This window comes from Phyllostomus discolor, chromosome 7 (assembly GCF_004126475.2).
Source record: "Phyllostomus discolor isolate MPI-MPIP mPhyDis1 chromosome 7, mPhyDis1.pri.v3, whole genome shotgun sequence".
Lineage (NCBI taxonomy): Eukaryota > Metazoa > Chordata > Mammalia > Chiroptera > Phyllostomidae > Phyllostomus > Phyllostomus discolor.
Genome location: NC_040909.2, coordinates 100,319,621 through 100,339,907, shown reverse-complemented (window position 1 = coordinate 100,339,907; position 20,287 = coordinate 100,319,621). Strand labels below are relative to the sequence as shown.

General features: G+C 37.8%; 1 long non-coding RNA gene and 1 pseudogene across 1 annotated transcript; both read right to left on the bottom strand.

The window, feature by feature from the left end:
- Positions 1 to 807: 807 nt before the first annotated feature.
- On the bottom strand, positions 808 to 14,969 carry LOC118501885. Its single transcript, XR_004904547.1, has 2 exons — positions 14,902 to 14,969; positions 808 to 896 (listed from the first exon to the last, which is right to left on the bottom strand). It is a non-coding gene; the product is annotated as an uncharacterized LOC118501885 (long non-coding RNA).
- A 3,548-nt stretch (positions 14,970 to 18,517) lies between these two features.
- LOC114514656 lies at positions 18,518 to 19,623 on the bottom strand (annotated as a pseudogene).
- Between the last annotated feature and the right edge of the window lie 664 nt (positions 19,624 to 20,287).

Below are 20,287 nucleotides of genomic sequence, written 5' to 3'. Positions count from 1 at the left end.
AAAGGGCTAAGTGAGACCTTCCCTGTGTGTCTACCTGGATATCACCAAAGTCATTTTGTGTGTGTATGAATTCTGTTCCTCTCACACAACAGTGCTTTAAATCTGGGGTTACTCTTGATAGCAGCACATAAATATTTGTAAATTAAAATAAAGCCAGCTGACAAATGAAGCTTTGCTGAAGTAAGAGAGAATTTAGGAAAGATTGCATTACAGGGCTCTTGACAACTTGGGAGGCAGATTGTCGCCGAAGAATGATCAAAGATGGAGACACTGCTGTTTACCCTGAGGGAAACATCTACCAACAAACCTCAAACTGAGGAACACACATTAGTGAATGCCCACCCCAGCAGCCCCATATAAGGGAGATGTCTGTAAGGACAAACGTGTAAGCCCTTCCTCCTGCAAATCAGGATGTCATTCTACCGATAATAAACACATAAAAAGGAAAATGCTTTATAGATGTCAGTGAATCAAATGATACTTCAGCAGGTAAATTCTCAATTTAGAAATTTTCACATAGCCAAAATAAATAAACTGAAGTTCTCTTGAACAAAGAAGTGTATCACTACAACCTAAAATGACTTGTTCTACAGAAAATATGAAACCCTCCATTTTCTGCAGGGTCATGGGGCTTCTCACCAGAACACCATGTGGTCAACAATCTTCCAAGTTGTGCCAAGTTCTACTCCATTGTTAAAGTAACCAAACCTGCCAAATGGGACATCTTTGTTTCCCTTCATCCAAGGACAGATTTCTCTTCATAGTTAGAAAAAAGTGGTTTTTAAAAGATTTTATTTATTTTTAGAGAGAGGGGAAGGGAGGGAGAAAGAGAGGGAGAGAAACATCAATGTGTGATTGCCTCTCACGCACCCTCTACAGGGAACCTGGACTGCAACCTACGCATGTGCCCTGACTGGGAAGGAAGAAGTGATTTTAAGTAAGAATGTCACACAAGGGATAGAATGGCGAGCTCCTTAGAGAGAAATCCCTTCCAATAACCAGAGTACACCACAAGTTCTTGGAACCTGTTCCTTTCTTCATATTTGGCATTAACCAGTTTCTTGTCCCAGTCTAGACAAATGCTATATGTTACATAAACAGTGAATTTCTACATAAAGACTCTATTCATCTAGAATAAAACTGTGTCAATATGCAGACTTTTAAGATCCAAGAGAGGCCTTTGTGCAAAGAAAGAACTATTTACAATTACCTTGGTTTTAAGATAATATTTACTTATTAACATTGCAAAATTTAAAACTCAGTTGTCTTTCATTTTAAGTGTAATTTGCAAGTCATATGTTATCCTATTTAATATTCTAATAAAATATTAATCATTTTTACTTATTTTTTTTACCCTCACCTGAGCACATTTTTTTCACTGCTTTTTAGAGAGAGAGGAAGAAAGAGAGAGAGAATCATTGATGTGAAAGAAACATTAACCGGTTGCCTCCCACATGCACCCCAACCAGGGGCATTGAACCCACAACCTAGGTATGTCCCCTGACTGGTAATCAAACCCACAACCTTTTGGTCTACAGGGTGATGCTCCAGCTGACTGAGCCATGCTGGCTAAGGCTCATTCTTACTTATTATTTAACCAATATTTGATTAACTCAAGCTAAACAGGCTAAATTCTTTTTAATAATAATTGCCATTTATAAACTTAGTTAATTTCCCAAGTTATTTAGTCACTTTCTTAAATATTTTAACTATATTTTACATATTTACTCTTTTAAGTTTTCAGGTGCTTGACAAGGTAAACTAAATCTTTATAAGCAAAATAATTGCATAAGCTAATAAATGCAATGCAAAAATATATAGTGAATCTCAAGTTATACCCAAAATATAAGAATTATTTATAAATTAGCTAAATTCTTATACTTATTAATTTAAAATTATAAGTCTGAAATCACTAATGCAGGTAAAAAGCCAAAAGAATATGGGTAATCTGTTAGATTCTCTTAAGCATTACAGTTTAATAAATATAATAGATTACCTCAGTACTTACTTACTTGTATACTTTATACAAAAGGATTATTTGTGGGTTAGTTACTTTTATTATATCTAAGTTTAATTCTAAACTCCATTTGTCTGGAAGGACGTTTAGCTGGGAAGAAGCTGAGGCGACTGTGCTGACCATGAGACACTGACACTGTCACTTGTCAGGGAGAGATTCCCAGTGGGGACAGAGCCCTGAGGGTGCAGGCTTGTGAAGGGAAGAGCTCTGACAAGAGAGAATTTCAATACTTGTTCCCTGGGTTTGTTTTACCTTTATTTTTTTTCTTCAGCTTTCCTTTTTTCATAATTATAGCTTGATTTTGGTAGATGGAGTTCTACAAACCACCTCCCCCTCTCCCTGTGTTAACCCTGACTGAATTAAACTAGTCTCTTTACTGCATGACTGTTCCTGTATCTTTTTAGGTCTGTCTCAGACAACCACTCTCCAGCCGTCTAAATGTCATCTCAGATCATAAATTCCTCTCAATCTGCTCTCCGGCTTTGTGGCTGGCTACAAATCTAAAAGTCATACTCATAGAAAAATGTTACACTAATCATTAGTATACTCTAAGTCAGATCTTTGAACACCTGCAGACAGATTATTAGAAAGGTTAAAAGAATTGACCTACACCATTTACTAACCATATGACCTTGGGCTGTGTCACATAATGGGTTGACAAATATATTGACAAATGTATTTAAAAAAAAACCCTATACAAATGCATAACATACAAAATTTGGGGCTATACTGAAAATATTTAAGATTGTACTTTTATCAGCCATTAGGCCATGAATATTTCTTCATGTAGTTAAATAGTCTTCAGAAATGTATTGAGTGTTGGGAGTTCCACTTCTAAAATAGAGAAAGAATTTTGAACGTGGACCCACTCTCCAGCAAAACAACCATATCTTGTGAAAGTTATGAAACAAACAAACAACTATTTAAAGTCTTTTGAAATTGGCCTACATGCATACATACAGCAAATGAAGAAACACTTATTCAGGAAAATCTAAATATATATGTATATGGATGCAGACAATAGTGTGGTGAAGGCCAGGGGAGGAGGGGCTGGGTGGAGGTGGACAAAGTGGGAGAGGGAGGAATGGAGGATATCTGCAGTAGTGTCAGCAGTGAAAAAAGAAAAGAAAAAAGTCTAAGTATCCATAAGAACAGCAAGTCTAGCCATGACTCATTTTTCTCCCTTCCCATCCATTGCTCAGCATGATATAAGTGCCAATCTAGGTAGACATGGCCAAAAGGATAAGACTGCCCCTACCCTCAGCTCCTCGCCAAGGGATTGGGTGTCTCTCTGGGAGAGGCAGGTCCACCAGCATTTCTCATCCTCTTAGTTCCAAGTTGCAGAGGCTAAGTCCCTGGGAATTACAGCTAAGAGGTTGGAGGCTCCTTTTCTGTATCTAGCCTTCACACATGAGGTGAAAGCTCTATCCCAGGCACAGCAGGAAGGAAAACTGGGATCCCAGTTGACTTCACTGGAGGATATCCCATCCCTGCCACACATTTTCATACACCAGAGGTATCACTCTGATAAAAGTAGGCCGGGGTCTCTGCTCTCAGCTCTGGAGCAATGGCTTAGAGATTTTGCCCAGGAAGCAGGCAGTGCCTAAGAAAAGAGAGCTCTGAAGTACTACCGAGAGGGACTGACTTTATCTGAAACAGAGTGAATAAATTCAAGCCTAAGGGTGTTTTTGAAAATAACAGAGAATTTGGTGGTAAACAATTAACAGAAAGCTGATAGTGCCCAAAAGCAAGAAGCTAAATTTGGCCAGCTAGAGATTGGTCTCAAAACTACTCCTGCAGATGAACATGAATATAATTGGGTCAGACTATGGAAGAATGTATGGCCCATAACACTGCTGAACACAATAAGGTAGTCAGTCAGCAATTAAACTCAGGGTGACTGTGCACATGCCCAAGGATATGCCTTCCAAGAGGCAATATACAGGCCTTATATTGTGAAGAAATAGACTTGATTAATATAGCCCAGCCAAGTTACTAAACAAATAAAGAAGCAAACAACAAAAACAAGCCCTGGAATGAGAAACAACAGAATCCAGTGTTGCTACAATATAGTTCCTAAAATGCCCAGTTTCCAACAAAAATTATGAGACATGCAAGGAAAAAAAAGAAAACAGGAAGTATGACCCATCATGGGAAAGAAAACAAGTACAGAAACTGACTGTGAGCATACCCAGAAGTCAGATTTAATAGATAAAGACTTCAAAGAATCCATTTTAAGCCATGTTCAAAGAACTAAAGGAAGCCTTGCTTAAAGAAATAAAGGAAAGTAGGATGACAGTGTTGCATCAAGGAGAAAGAAATTTTTTAAAAAGAACCAAATCAAAATTCTGGAGTTAAAAAACACAATAGTTGAAATGAAAAAAATCAACTAGAGGGGCTCAATAGTATATGTAGGCTGACAGAAGTTAGAATCAATAGATTTGAAGATATATCATTACAGTTCATACAATCCAAAGAGCAGTAAGAAGAAATTGAAGCAACACAAACAGAGCCTCAGAGAAAAGTGGGATACAATTAAGCAGAGCAACACATGTGTAATGGGAGTATCAGAAGGCAAGGGGAGAGAAGAGCAGAAAAAATACTCTAGAAATAATGACTGAAAATTCCCCAAAGTTGATGAAAACATTGATCTACATATCCAAGAAGCACAAAGAAGTCCAAATACAATAAACACAGAGAGATTCACACTGAGAAATATCATAGTAAAATGAATTATATACTTTAAATGGATGACTGTTCAGGTATGTGAAATATATCTCAATAAAGCTGTTACCCAAAAATGTAACGCTGTAATAACTTACCATGACTACAAAATAATCCCTTATATGGATATAATAATCTGTAATAAATTTAAGCATCAGTTTACTTTGAATAATTATATTGTTTTTAATTTTAAGTATGTTAAATAGTGTTATAATAAGCATCCTTATGCATAAAGTACATCATCTCTAATACTTCCTCAGGATGAACATGTGCAAAGATAAAAATTTGAAAAGGAAATATTTTATAATTTTGTGATGACTTTTATTATACTTTTCTCCATTTTCTATACTGTATTACCTTTAATATCACAAGAAAATTAAAATGATAGTCTTTATATTATTTACATTTACATAAACTTGGAAAGAATTAAGTAGCCGAGTATAATACATGCCCAGAAATAAATGAGGCTGTCATACAAGACTCCTTAACAAACTGGCTCCCAAATTCCTCACCGCTCCTATCTCCTAGCATTCATCATTCTCACTAGTGATGCTTCTCACTGAGGCGCAATCTACTGTGGCTATTAAGAGCACACTCTGTGGCGCTGCACTGCCTGGGTCTGGGTCCCTGCTCTGTGTCTTGCTCGCTGAGGGACCCAGAGCAAGTTGCTAACCCTCCTTTGTGTCTTAGTTTCCTCATATGCGTAAGGAGGAACAAGATAATCACTTCATGTTCCTTACAGGATTAACATGAGAATTAGATGAGTTTACTGGTTAAGCACAAATAACAATCAGCCATTATTCTTCTTCTTAACAGTTCTTTCACTTCTCCACACTTCTTAGCTCTGTATAATCTATTCCACCTTTCTTCCTTCTTCTACTTCCCTTCTGGCAGCCAAATGCCACTCAGTCTTTAAATTTCAAGCAAAGACTCACCTCTCTCAAACCTCCTTCATTCTATCAAAGTATTCATTTCACCTCTGGACCTCCAAAGCATTTATTCATTACTTTTGCCCTCATTGCACATAAAAGAATAACTGTAGTAGAGATGTGGTGGAGGCATGAGTGTTCAGAAGAGAAACTCAAAGAGCTTCTATTGGCATATTGCAAAGGAGCACACAGTATATTCTTAAATTGTGAACTTGAAGAAACTAAAGATGAAAAGAATAAAAGTTTTGTGCAATTTGGCATAGAAGTTCTGATTGCTTCCTTCTTAAAGACATTTCCAATGCATTCTTCTCACATGGAGAACAAGAAACAGAAACTTAAATTTTATTCTCTAATCTAGGAAACATCTGTAACCCCAAACCACATTATTCTAGGAGGGAAATGAGAGAGAGGAGTGATAAATGACTTAGCAGAACCCAAGGAAGTCAAACCTAAGTACCAGCAGAGGTGATACTGGCTAGGTGTAAGCCAATTTAACTCACTGGATTCCAGTATGACTCAAAAAGTGGAGACACGACTACCTTGAAAGGTAAGGATGAGTGTTAATAATAATAATATTGTTGGAAAATATTATTGTAATAGGGAAACATCCTCACATCTTCATTCCCACATCGCTCAGCATGGTGACAATTCCTCTAGAGAACTTTGAACCAGAGAGTATACTTACAAAGAGAATGGTGAGGTGAACTGCAAGAGTGAAAACAGGACTTTAAACAAAAGTCTACATATTAAAGCTCAAGAGCCCTGCCAGCTCCCCTTCTTTGCCTCACTCTAAAAATGAGCATCCTGGTTTACACCTTCTAGTAGGAGACCGGAAGATTCTTTCCTGGAGAAACTAACTGCACACACCAGAGAAACGTCCTCTGTCTATTGATATATAGGGTTCAAACGAGAAAGCAGGCTGACCACACCCCTGCGCCAGGGTTTCTCAACAGGAACACTGCTGATATTTTGGGTCAGATAATTCTTTGTTGGTGAGGGGTGGAGAAGATCAAGGAGAGGGCTTTCTTCCTGGTTTGCAGATGGCCATTTTTCTGTCTCCTCGCATGGAGAGGATGTAGAGAAAGGATAGAGGAATTGAGCTCTCTCAAACCTTTTCTTATAAGGGCACTAATCCATCATGAGGGCTCCACCCACATGACCTAATTACCTCCCAAAGGTCCCATTTTCAAATACTGTCACATTGGAGACTGGGGTTTCAACAAATGAATTTTGGGGGGACACCTTCAGTTCAAAGTACCTGACCTCTTTTTCATCCTGACAGCTGATTGCCTCACCGATGTAAACAGTCTCTGTAGCACGTTCCACTACCAATCAACAGATGAAGCAATTTGATATATATACATACAAAAATTAGGTTTCCTTCCTATGCCATACACAAATGGATTACAGATTAATTAAATGAACATATAAAATAACTTTATAATCCTGAGATGAGAGGCATTCTTAAATGAGAAAAAAGAAGAATTTATAATTTTTGTCATGTACCATCTAAATTTTATCTACTATGTACCATTGGCAAAGTACCTAGAGTTATGACATTTTTTAAGTTTATTTTTTTAATTATCATTCAAGGATATGTTCACTGACTTTTATAGAGAGAAAGAGAGACAAAGGGAAAGAGAGAGAGATCAGTTGCCTTCTGTATGTACCTTGACTGGTGATTGAACCTGCAACCTAGGTACAGGCCCTGACTAGGGATAGAACCCACAACATTTTGGTCTTTTGGATGGTGCTCCAACCAACTAAGCCACCTTGTCAGGGGTAGAGTTACGACATTTTCAAGGGCATCTGGTATTGTAAATTATAGACATAAAAAAAATAATGCTGGCTCCAATTTTTTTAAACATTTAATTAATTGTTTAAAAAAGCCCTGGCTGGCGTAGCTCAGTGGATTGAGTGCAGGCTGTGAACCAGGCATCCCAGGTTCGATTCCCAGTCAGGGCACACGCCTAGGTTGCAGGCCATGGCCCCCAGCAACCTCACATTGATGTTTCTCTCTGTCTCTCCCTTTCTCTTTCCCTTCCCTCTCTAAAAAATAAAATAAAATCTAAAAAAAAATTGTTTAAAAAATATAATATGTCAGCTGGACAGCTGTAACTTCTTTCAATGGTAATACATAAATAAAATAAAATTTATATCATAAGAACAAAAATAATATTTTATACCTAATAAAATTGGAAGACTATAAAAATACTGCTATTTTTTAAAACTTCAAAAGAGTATACTTCGTGTGGAACATGGGAGCAGTTTAGTGAGGTTGATTGGATACAGGGAAGAAAACGGGTGGGTTTGTCTCTGAGAAGCTCTGGTTACTCCCAAATGCCCCTGTTGCACTGCCCAGAGTCAGCTCCCTTTGGCACTCACCCTGTTCTCCTCTGAAGATGTTACTTGTCGGTGGTATAGACAGCAGAACTACAAAACAACTCTTCAAAATGTGAAACTGTTTTCTGTCTTTGAGCTTAATTTTTTCTTCCCAGAGTAATGCTCTTCTTTCTTTCTCAAAGTAAAGCTTCTGGAAATTGACCCATACTATGCAGTTTTATGCATAATGCATGCTCAGTGAAACACAGTAAAGCACAAATAAAGTCAGCTTCATTTTCCCTATTATGGTGTTATTTCCTCCTAATAATCTCCTTGGGAAGCAGTATCTGATTTTATAACATTTGTCTGACAATTATCTTAATGGTTCTACATACCGCAATTTACCAGGATCTGTAAATGACAGTACCAATTATTCATAATTGTAACTTTTTATAACCACATTTACATTTATGTCACCTCTCTATCCATTTTACAGTGAGAAAAGAAAGAGGACAAATGAAAAAGAACTAGTTTCTCTTTTGCTTCTTCCCAACAAGTACAAGAACAGCAGATAAAAAAATTTTTAAAGTCTTGAAAGGCTTAGTTGTATACCTTTTATAGCTGGACTCATATCTAAGTTATTTGAGTATATCAAAATTAAAATTCTCCTATCCATCCTTGTATTATAGAGTTTCTTACATTCAATTGTAATTAACTTTTCCCACAATCATCTCCCTGAGCTTCTTAATAAGTTATTTATCTCCATATCCTTAGAAATAGCATGTTCTTAGTGCCTATTAGATGTTTAATACATGTTTCTTAAACAACTAATTTGTATTGACCCATTGAATTGATATAAAAATAATTAAAAACTATCATAATGTATCTTCAAATAATAGCTGCCATTTGTAGTGCACTTCAAGGCTACCGTAAATCCATCTTCAGTAATTCTCTTCTTTGTGTGCTGCATCATAATTTTTTATTTCTATTGGATTATCTCCATCACCATACTGATATACTCTGATTTCCTCTTATCTTAAAAATGTTATCTTGATCCCTTTTCTCTTTTTAACTATTACTCCACACCTCTGCTCCCTTTTATAGAGAACTCTCTCCAAAGGTTTTATACTGTTGTTTCCAACCCCAGTAGGAGAATGGACAGGGGAAAATCACTTGGCTGATTAATCATGCCCTGAAAGTAGCAAAAAATGTAAAATCAGAGACAAGGAGGTCTGGGTAAGATGCATGTGAATGGATTTCTGGGAATGTGCACAAAGAATGTGGATCTTTGTGTTCTGATTTAATACCTACCAGAAAATACCCACCACTGACTCAACAGTCATATGGAATGAATAACTCTTCTTGGATGACCCAGCACTTACACGATGTGCTCACATACAGAGTAGCCTTGTTGGCAGGATTGGAAGCTTTTCATGGGCTCAGCATCACAGGTCCTCTCTCACCATGGCTGACCTCACCACTGCAATTGCTGAAACTGACCTGGGAAGCAACAAAAACCTCAGCTATGTTCTTAATATAGCACCCCTTAAAAAGACCAACTAGCTTCTTAGAAAAATTGATTATTCCTTTCAATCCTGGAGGGACAGTAAGTAATTAGTCTTTGACTCTTACTTTAGCTAAGGGTCTGACTTTTCTGTCTACAGATTTTGGGGCAGAGCATTCTTGAAGTGCTGATATAATGTGGTTTACCAACATGGGATCCTATGTAATACTACTACAGACCAAAGGAGCCATTTTACAACAAAAGGGCACGTGACAGTGGGCATATGCCCATGAGGTGCATGGATCCTATTATATACCATGTTTCCCAGAGCATCAGCTTGATAGATTTTGGAAAGGTTTGGTTACGGTGCCCGTTTGAGACAATGTCCAACGGCATTGCTGCAGAGTCCTTGAGGATATGACATACATTTGCCAATTACATGACATACGGTGCCTGCTCTTCACAAGTGCACTGCGCAGATCCAGGAACCAAGGGATTGTCAACTCTCAGCACTGCTTTCTTGGGTCCACTTGCAGAATTTATGTTTGGGCTCTGCTGGATTAGAGGTCCTGGTTCCTAGGGAGTAGGGAGTACTTTCACCAGGCGCATAATAATGTTCCACTGAAGCCAGAACCACAACTAATACCTGGTTGCATTGAACTCCTCATGCTCATGAGCCAACAAGCAAAGAAAGGAGTTGCTTTACCATCAGGGATAACAGACTTTGTTTATAATGAAGAGATATGGTTGCTGGTACATTATAGGTCAGGGAAGAGCCTGCAACTCGAAGGACTCAGAGCATCCTTGGGTGCTTCCATTCCTGGTGAATAAGAGAAAACAGGCAAATGCAGTAATTATGGTCTGACAGAGTAAAGCAACCAAGGCCTCCATCCCCTAGAGATGAAAGTCTCCAAGGCAAGGAACCCTGAGAGGCTGAAATACTGACCAAGGGTAAAAAATATATATATAAAATGGGTTATGGAGGAGGGGGATAAAGAATATCAGTTTAGGTGTTGGGAACTGCTTGCTGTAGGAACAGACACTGTGGCTTGCTCCACTGACCTTCCCATTGTAGGTCTGGTTTAGTCCAGACAATATATATATCCCCCATCCTGAAGAGTCAGTTATCAGGAGACCATAGCTCAGTGTTGTGAGAGTTAGACTGTAACAGATCTTCACAGTATCTTGCACCCACACGCTTAGTTCATCTGGTGTGAGTGTAACTATGATGGGGCAGTTTGACTTAGTTTCCCCCTCAACTATACCACAGTCTCTCTATGTTTTTCTACCTAGTGATATACCAGTTTATCAAAACTATAAGTTTAGTTTTGTTTTTAAATAATGCCACTGCCAGTGGGGGTGTTGTGGAATGTTAATATTCAAGATTCCAGTGAAAGATGATGTCACCAGCATAAGTAACAAAAGAAAGAATGGATAGACTAGATATCATTCAGATTAGAATTTTTGTGCTTCAAAAGACATCATCAAGAAAGTGAAAATTACACAAAATGGGAGAAAAATTTTGCAAATCATGTGGGATAAGGGACTTGTATCTGGAATATATTAAGAATTTTTACCATTCAATAATAAAAAGACAAGTAATTCAGTGAAAAATGGGTAAAGGATCTGAATAGATGTCTTTCCAAAGAAGATATTTACATAGCACAGGAAAAGATGCTCAACATCATTAACCATCAGGGAAGTGCAGATCCAAACCACAATGAGCTACCACTTCACACCCTATAATCTAAAAGGATGGCTATAATAATAAAGAAAAGACAGATAATAACAGGTGTTAGTAGGGATGTGGAGAAATCAGAACCCATGTACATTGCTGGTAGGAATGTAAAATGGTGTAAACAGTCAACAATTCCTCCAAATGCTGTACATAGACCTATCAATCCCACTCCTAAGTATATCCAAGTGAAATGAAAACATATGTCCACCCAAAACCAGTACACAAATGTTTATAGGAGCATTATTCATTATAGTCAAAAATGAAAGTAACTCAAATGTCTCTTAATTAATGAATGGATGTTTAAAAGTATGGCATATCTATACAATACAGTATTATTCAGCAATAAAAAGAAATGAAATGATGATATTTGGTACAAGATGGATGAACCTAGAAAACATGATATTCAGTGAAAGAAGCTAGTCACAAAGGACCACATATTGTATGGTCCCAATTATGTGAGTTGTCCAGAATAGACAAATTCATAGGGACAGAAAGTAGATTAGTAGTTTGCCTAGGGCTGGGGATGTGGTAGGGAAATTGAGATTATCTCCTGATAAGTATAGGGTTTTGGGAAGAAGTGATAAAAGTATTCTAAAAATTGATTGTGATCATGGTTTCACAGTTCTTGATATACCAAAAGTAATTGTATACTTTAAATTGATTAATGCCATCATATATTAATTATATCTCAATAAAGTTACTTAAAAATAGGGTAAACTAAGGTGTGAGGAATATAAGTCTCTTATCTGTAAATCTAATTCCCAACTTATCTATAAATCTAAAACTATTCTAAAATAAAGTTTTAATTAAACAAAGAAGTCACGAATCTGACCTGTTGCTTAACATAATGAAGAACCAGTTTGTGTAGATCCAAGGTAAACTGATGAAAAGTGTTGGTTTTTGTGTGTCAGTCAAAAGTCAATCAGAAGGGTAGAACCACAAGTAGATATGTATATACACGTAAGAAGACTGGGTATGGCAGTTTGTCATGTAATTGTGAAGCTGCTTACTAAATCTCTGTAAGGGTATTGTCTCTGCTTCTGATGCTGAAGCCTGAAGTCTACAGGTCAAGCAAATCAGAAGGGAAGGTTGACATAATTTTAGGAAGAGCAAATACAAGCTAGAGCTCACAAACATGAAGTGGAGCCCAGGAGGATGTACTGAAATTTGTGTCAGTTGTTGTTGCTTCTGACCTTGATGGTATGGGTGCCCTGTAGAAACCAGAGGAACACTGAGCTGGCACTCTCTCCTTGCCATGGAGACCACAAGGTGGGGCAAGCTGGTGCCCCACTCTCTTCGAGAAAGGTGTCAGCAGTACTCAATGATAAGCTCAACGTGTACAACCGTCTGATCTCAGGCCACACGCCAAAGTGAGACTACTGCTTCAAAAGAAAATGAAATAGAATCTAGACCCTCATAATATGATATCCTAAATGTTCAAGATACAATTGAAAATTACTTATTACATAAAGAACCATGAAAATCACAGCTTGAATAAGAAAAAAATACAATAGAAAGATGCCAACACTGTTTGCCCCATTCGTTTATCCATTCCAAGAGTGTTAGAATTATCTGATAAGAATTTTAAAGCAATCATAATAAAAGTTCTTCAAAAAGTAGTTACAAATTCTCCTGAAACAAATAAAATATAGAAAATTCAGCAAAAAAAATGCTACAAACAAACAAAAATATAGAACTGAAAAATATAATAACAGAAATAAAAAGCTCAGTAATAACAGAGAATACAATTAAAATCAGCACCTTAAGAACAAATCAGTAAAATTTTCCCTACTTGAAAAACAGAAAGAAAATAAAGTAGGGGAACAAAAAACATTCCAGGAGCCTATGGACAATAACAAAAGAGCCAACTTGAATCATTGAAGTCCCAGAATTTGAGGAGAGAGAGGGGGTGAGACTGAAAAAGTATTTGAAAGAATAAGGACTGAAAACTTCCCCAAGAGTCTTTGGGGAAATATAAACCTACAGATTCATGAAGCTGAGAAAAACCCAAATAAGATAAAACCAAATAAATTCAGAGCTAGCACATCATAATTCATCTTCTGAAAACTCAAGGCAAAGAAAAGTTCTTGACAACAGCCAGAGAGAAATGACACAATATTAAAATATTAAATGGGGGAACACCAATTCAAATGACAAATTTCTCATCTGAGACCATGGAGGTCAGAAAGAAGTGACATGACATTTTCAAATGCTGATAGAAAAGAACTATCAACCATGAACTTTGTATCTGTCAAATATCCTTCAGGAATTAAAGGGAAATAAAGACATTCTCAGAAAATAGAAAACTAAAGAATTTGTTCATTAAAAAACTACCCTTAAAGAATAGCTAAAGGAAGTCCTGTAAACAGTAAAGAAATAACACAGAAAGCTTTGGAATTTAAGAGAATGAAAAAATATCAGAAAGGATAAAAATACAAGAAATTTAATAGATTATTATGTTTTTTAAAATTTATATTATTATATGCTCCCTTTGTCAGTACATATACTAAAAAATTTACATTATTAAAGTGTACAATTCAGTGGTTCTTTAGTACTCATGTATCTAGAAAGTTGTGTAAACATCACCACCACTATCTAAATCCAGATCATTTTTATTACTTCAAAAGAAACCCCATATCAATTACTTTCTGTTCTACACTCCCACCCCTCAGCTGCTGGCAACCACTAATCTACTTTCTGTCTCTATAGACTTGCCTATTCCAGACATTTCATATAAATTAAATAATATGATACATGTCCTTTTGTGAATAACTTCTTTCATAGACTGTATGTTTTCAAGGTTTATCCATATTGTAGCATATATCAGCACTTCATTCTTTTTTGGCTAAATAAGATTCCATTGTATGGACATATCATATTTATTTATGCTCAGTTGATGAATATTTGGATTATTTCCAGTTTTCAACCTTTATGAATAATTCCCCTTTGAACATTCATGTACAAGTTTTTGTGTAGGCACACTTTTTTTAGTTCTTTTGGGCATATGCCTAAGAATGGAATTATTGGGTTCTATGATAATTCTATATTTAATCATTTGAGGAATTGCCCAATTGTTCAAAGTGGTTGGATTATTTTACCTTTCCACCAGCAATGTACAAGGATTCCAATTTCTTCACATCCTTAACAACGCTTGTTGTCATCTGACTTTTGATTTTAGCCACCCTACTGGTGATACCAGTGTAGTTTTGATTTGCACTTCCTAATGATTAACAATGTTGGGCATTTTTCCTGTTGAAAAATGATTTGTTGGCCATTTGTGTATCTTCTTTGGAAAAATGTTAGTTTTTGTATATGGTACAAGATAAGGGTCACACTTCATTCTTTTGCATGTGGCTATCCAGTTGTCCCAATACCATTTGTTGAAAAGACTATTTTTCCCCATTGAATTGTCTTGATACTCTTGTTGAAAATCAATTAGCCATAAAAAAAAGAAAAGAAAATCAATTAGCCATAAATGTCAGGGTTTATTTCTGTATCTCAATCTGTTCCATTGTTATCATTATGCCTCATGTGTTCCTTTTGTTCTTTTCTTTTCCTTTTTTTTTTTTTTTTTAGAGAGAGGAGAAGGGAGAGAGAAAGAGAGGGAGAGAAACTTCAATATGTGGTTGCCTCTCATACACCCCTTACTGGGGACCTGGCCTGCAACCCAAGCATGTGCCCTGACTGGGAATTAAGCCAGGGACTCTTTAATTCACAGGTCAGCACTCCAACCACTGAGCCACACCAGCCAGGGTTGTTTCTTAAATCATTTTGATGGTGGAAGCAAAAATTATAACACTATCTGATGTGGTGCTCAATCTTTTGTAATACTTAGGGCAACTATGTTTAAAAATCAGAGAGGATAAAGAGGTTTAAACAGACGTAACTTTTCTGAAATTCATTCAACGTGGGAACACACCGATACCAGTAGATTGTGAGAAACTCCATATGTATGTTGTCATACCCAGAGCAGCTACTGAGAAAACTATATAAAAGGATCTAAACATAATGGAACCAAGCAACAGAGCATCTGCATATACAAAACAAAGCTATCTTAGTTGTGCTATCCCTGCTCCCAGAAAAGGGGCTAGCCAATGGGCTAGAACAATTCGTGTGGATACAATGGGTTTAGAACAAATGCTTATATGCCTTACACAGCTGCTGTGCAGAGAGTCAAAGACAAAAAAAAAAAAAAAAATCACACTCAAGAGCGAATTCCAAGGACAAAAGCCAAAAGTGCGTGTCTAGAGTGGTGGTCATAGGAAGGAAGGCCTTGGAGGAGAATGCAGTCAAGGGTCAAAGAGCTAGGACTATAAAGCACAGAACTGTAGCTTGAAACACACAAACAGCAACAGGAACACCAAGGCAAAGTGAGGGATCTCTTGCTACAGTTGAACAAGTGGCATGTCCAGAAAGCATGTTGTGTGAAATCCAGGGATCCTTCTAAAAGGCTTTGATATCATTAAAACTTACAGATGAATGCATTATGACCCAAATGTTTTCCAAAATAATTTAAAAATTATGAACATTGGGCACTTCCTGTTTGTCAGGCAACATATATGCATTATCTAATAATTTTCACAAGAACCCTATTATATTAGTTCTCTGTTGCTGCTGTAGCAGGTTGACATAACCTTGGTGGCTTACAACAACACAAATGTATTATCTTACAATTTGTAGGTCAGAAATTTTACATGGGTCTCACTGGAATAAACTTAAGGCATTGACAGGTCTGTGTTCCCTCCTGTACACCCTTGACAGGATCTGTTTCTTTGCCTTCTTCCACTTTTAGGGGCTACCCACATTCCTTGACTTATGAACTCCTTTGTTTTTGTAGCTGGCAAAGGCAATTCAAGTTCTTTTCACATCACATTACTCTGATCTCTTTTGCCTCATCTTTTCACTTTTAAGGACTCTAGTGATTGCAGTGGGTCCAGCCAGATAATCCAGAATAACCTTCCCATTTTAAGCTCAGCTGATCAGCAACCTTAGTTCCATCTGCAACCTTAATCCCTCTTTCCCATGGAAGGTAATATATCTATTGGTCCCTAGCATTAGGATGTGAACATATTTAAGAGCTATTATTCTGCTTACAAAACCTGGGAAGTGGGTTCTGTAATCCATCAGTTAACATCTGAAGCGGTTGTGACCTATTCCCGTAAAATCTGCAATGTCTAGAGACATTTTTGGTTGTCACAACTGGGGTGAAGTGCTAATGGCATCTGGTGGGTGGATATGCCAAATAGCCTACAATAACAGGATATTCCCCCACAATAAAGAATTATTAAAATGTCAGTAGTGCCACTTTTGAAAAAACCTGGCCTAAAGAAACAGAGACTCAGAGAGGATAAGTATCATGACTACAGTCACAGCTAATAAGCTTCAGAGCCATGACCTGAACCCAGGTCCACCTGCCTTTGGATCATAGGTTGTTTCCAACTTTGCCACATGCACTGTTATACCATGAATTGTCCTGAGACAAGCAACACTGAGTGTCCTCCTCCATGGATATACTCATACCCATGAAATGATGACTTCTTTAGTCTTTTTATTCTGAAGATGCAAATGTCTAGCTCCAAATGATTTGATGATTTGGACAGAACAGTCTTGTCCAGTAGTTGAAGCAGATGTAGTTATTTCATGGAAGCTTTCATTGAATATAGTCCACTCAGGCCTTAAAGTATTAATAATAACATTTAAAAAAAAACCCAAGCAAATGTGTGCAGGAGCATGCTTTCTCAGAGCTACAGGCAGGAAAGGAATTGGTCCTAGGAGATGAAATGTCACATCAGTCTTTTGCTTCTATTTACCCAGCTCCTGGGTTTCTGTTACTTCACTTACCAGAATGTCAGCTGTTGACGGTGTTCAGAAGTATGTGTTGCCTCTGAAGATGGACAAATACCAGAGTGTTTGCATTCCAAGTATGCACTCAGAATAAACCTTGAAAAGTCCTATCCCAGCATATTTACACAGATGATGAACCATGTAGAAAAGCAACACATCATGATAGTCATCATCCAACATGTGAAAAAATATTGCTTTAGCATAATACAACAAAAAGTAGATTATCCAGTCACAGAAGATTTTTATAATGATAACATAGTTTACTGTTTTCAATAATCACATCATTAACAACCCACTGCATCTGAACATTAACATTGCATAAACCATTACATCATTAAATAAATCCTAAAAATATTTATAGCAACATTATTATTTTCTAGAACCACATATTCCCTGAAGCACCAAGAATTCATTTGAACATAATGATGGCATCTCAAATGTACAAATATCAGCATGAATTTAAAAGACTTTAATTAGAGAACACCTTTAGCTTTCTTTGGATAAACAGTGACATTCCAGCATCAATAACAGCAATTCACATAATTATGTATTTGTGTAAAGGGTTTACTTGGTCTAAATTATTTAACAGTTTGAATCAATTTTACTGTTGTATAGAGTTGCAGATTCAGACTATCATAGTTCCACTAAAAGATAAAATGTCAGCTAAATGCAACATGACATGTAAATGAAGGAAGTTGTACATTTTTTACAAGTGGTCATTAATGACTTTAGGCTCTACAAAAATCTATCACTCTGCTTCCTCCCCCGGGGTTTTACTGATTAGAAAATTAATCCATTTTCCAAGAAGCTCCTGGAGTCTAGTGACTTTCACCAGGCTACCCACCTCTTGAAATCAGAACTAAGACTGAATCTCAGACCTCCCAATTCCAAGATTCTTAAGATGAGACATCACACATTCCTCATTCCTGTTCTGCCCTGAGGGCACAGGGTAGGGCATCCGCTGACTTGAATTCTCAGTCTAATACTCTCTCTACTTATCACTCCCTTGCAAATGTCCCATTTTATGTTCAAAGCTGATACTCATCTAAATTCTCTATCTGATTCCTCCCCAGACAACCCCGGAACCAACCATAATCCAGCAACTGAAGGAAATTTACTGGCCTCTTTGACCCTGCTGCAGGTCTATGGTTGATGTCCATTCTGATTGTTGGGTGTTCTTGCCATAGCTACTGTTAAAGCCTGTGAATGCCATCCTCATTTACATTTAACAAACTTCAAACTTGACTTTGACTAAGTTACCTCTCCTTTTATCTTAAAACATGAGAATAATAATAGTTCTATTCATAGGATTTGAGGATTACATGAAATCATTTACATAAGGTTTTGAGGGGGGCTGGGTTCAGTGAACTTTACTGATGGTGCATGACAAGGTAGAGCTCCCTAAGCTGTCTACCTTCTTCAGGGAGTCCGGCATGGAAACTGGAAGCCAGGAGAGTCTCAGTGTGTTGGGGGATTGATTTGGGCCAAGGACTCCCCAGCAGCTGAGGGCCTCTCTTCCTCTTGCTGGGGCTGGTGGTCCAGGGGCTCTTACTCCTTGGCAGTCACATGGACCATAAGGTGCATCACCCTTTTGCTGTAGCCAAATTCATTGTCATACCAGAAACTGAGCTTGACCTAGTGGTCACTGAGGGCAATGCCTGCCCCAGCATCGAAGGTGGAGGACTGGATGTCACTGTCAAAGTCGCAGGAGAAAACCTGATCCTCAGTACAGCCCAGGGTGCCCTTAAGGGGCCCTCTGATGTCTGCTTCACTACCTTCTTGATGTCCTCATATTTGTCAGCTTTCTCCAGGCAGCAAGTCAGATCCAAAACTAACACATTGGGATGGGGACACAGAAGGCCATGCCATTGAGCTTCCTATTCAGCTCAGGGATGACCTTGCCCACGGCCTTAGCAGTGCCAGAAGAAGCAGGGATGATGTTCCAGGCAGCCCCTCACCCATCACACCACAGATTCCTAGAGGAGCCATCCACAGTCTTCTGGGTGGCAGTGGTGGCATGGACTGTGGTCATGAGCCCCTCCACAATGCTGAAGTTGTCATGGATGCCCTTGGCCAGTGGGGGAAAGCAATTGGTAGTGCAGGATCATTGCTGACCATCTGGAGGGCATTGTCACACTTGCCATGGTTAACACCCATCACAAACATGGGGGCATCCGCAGAGGAGGCAGAGATGGTGGCCCTCTTGGCTCCACCCTTCAAGTGAGCCCCAACCTTCCATAGCAGTGAAGACACCAGTGGACTCTTCAGCATATTCAACACCAGCATCACCCCATTTGATGTTGGTGGCATTTTACTCCTAGAATTTGGAGATGGACTTCCCGTTGATGACAAGCTTCTCATTCTTAGCCTTGACCATATCTTTGGACTTGCCATGAGTAGAGTCATACTGGAACATGAAGACCATGTAGTTGAGGTCAATGAAGGGGTCACTGATGGTGACAAGATCCACTTTGCCAGAGATAAAAACAGCCCTGGTGACCAGGTGCCCAATACGGCCCAGTCCGTTCACTACAACCTTCACCATCATGCCTCAGGGTTGCAGTCAGCACTGTGCAGGATGATGCCACTGTCTGTCCAAGATGAGGAGCAGAGACCCTGCATAAGGTTCTTAACACAATGCCAGGCATACAATAAACTCTTCATGTTAGCTGTTGTTGTTATTACTAACAAAAATTATTTGCTTAAAATAAAAAGTCAGTGCACAGCTATTTAAGATGCTCAAAATACCAGGTTCAATATATTTAAAATCTGTAATGATTTTTATGTAATTAGAATAGGAATAATTATAACCATAGCAATTACACTTGGATAGAACCTTTACTAAATACTTTAACATGTTTACAATATGCTTTTACACACATTACTGAATTTATACCATGAACTAAAAAAAGTGGCTAGATTCTATGGTAAAGATAGCCTCATCTTAGTCAAAAAGGGAGTTATATGTGATTTTAATTTGAGGAACACTAAAGGAAGTTAAGGTACAATAAATTTCTCCAACACAGGTGCCACTGTGTCCAAATTCAAATACTGTAATAAAGATAATAGCTTTATTTTTGCCAGCTCTTCCTTTAAAATGAGATTACTTCTCTAAATGCCGATAGCTCCAGGTAAAGGCACACAATATTTTCTAAAGATATACATAATACCTACTGCCCCAAAGGATTTGGGATTTTTTAATAAAATAT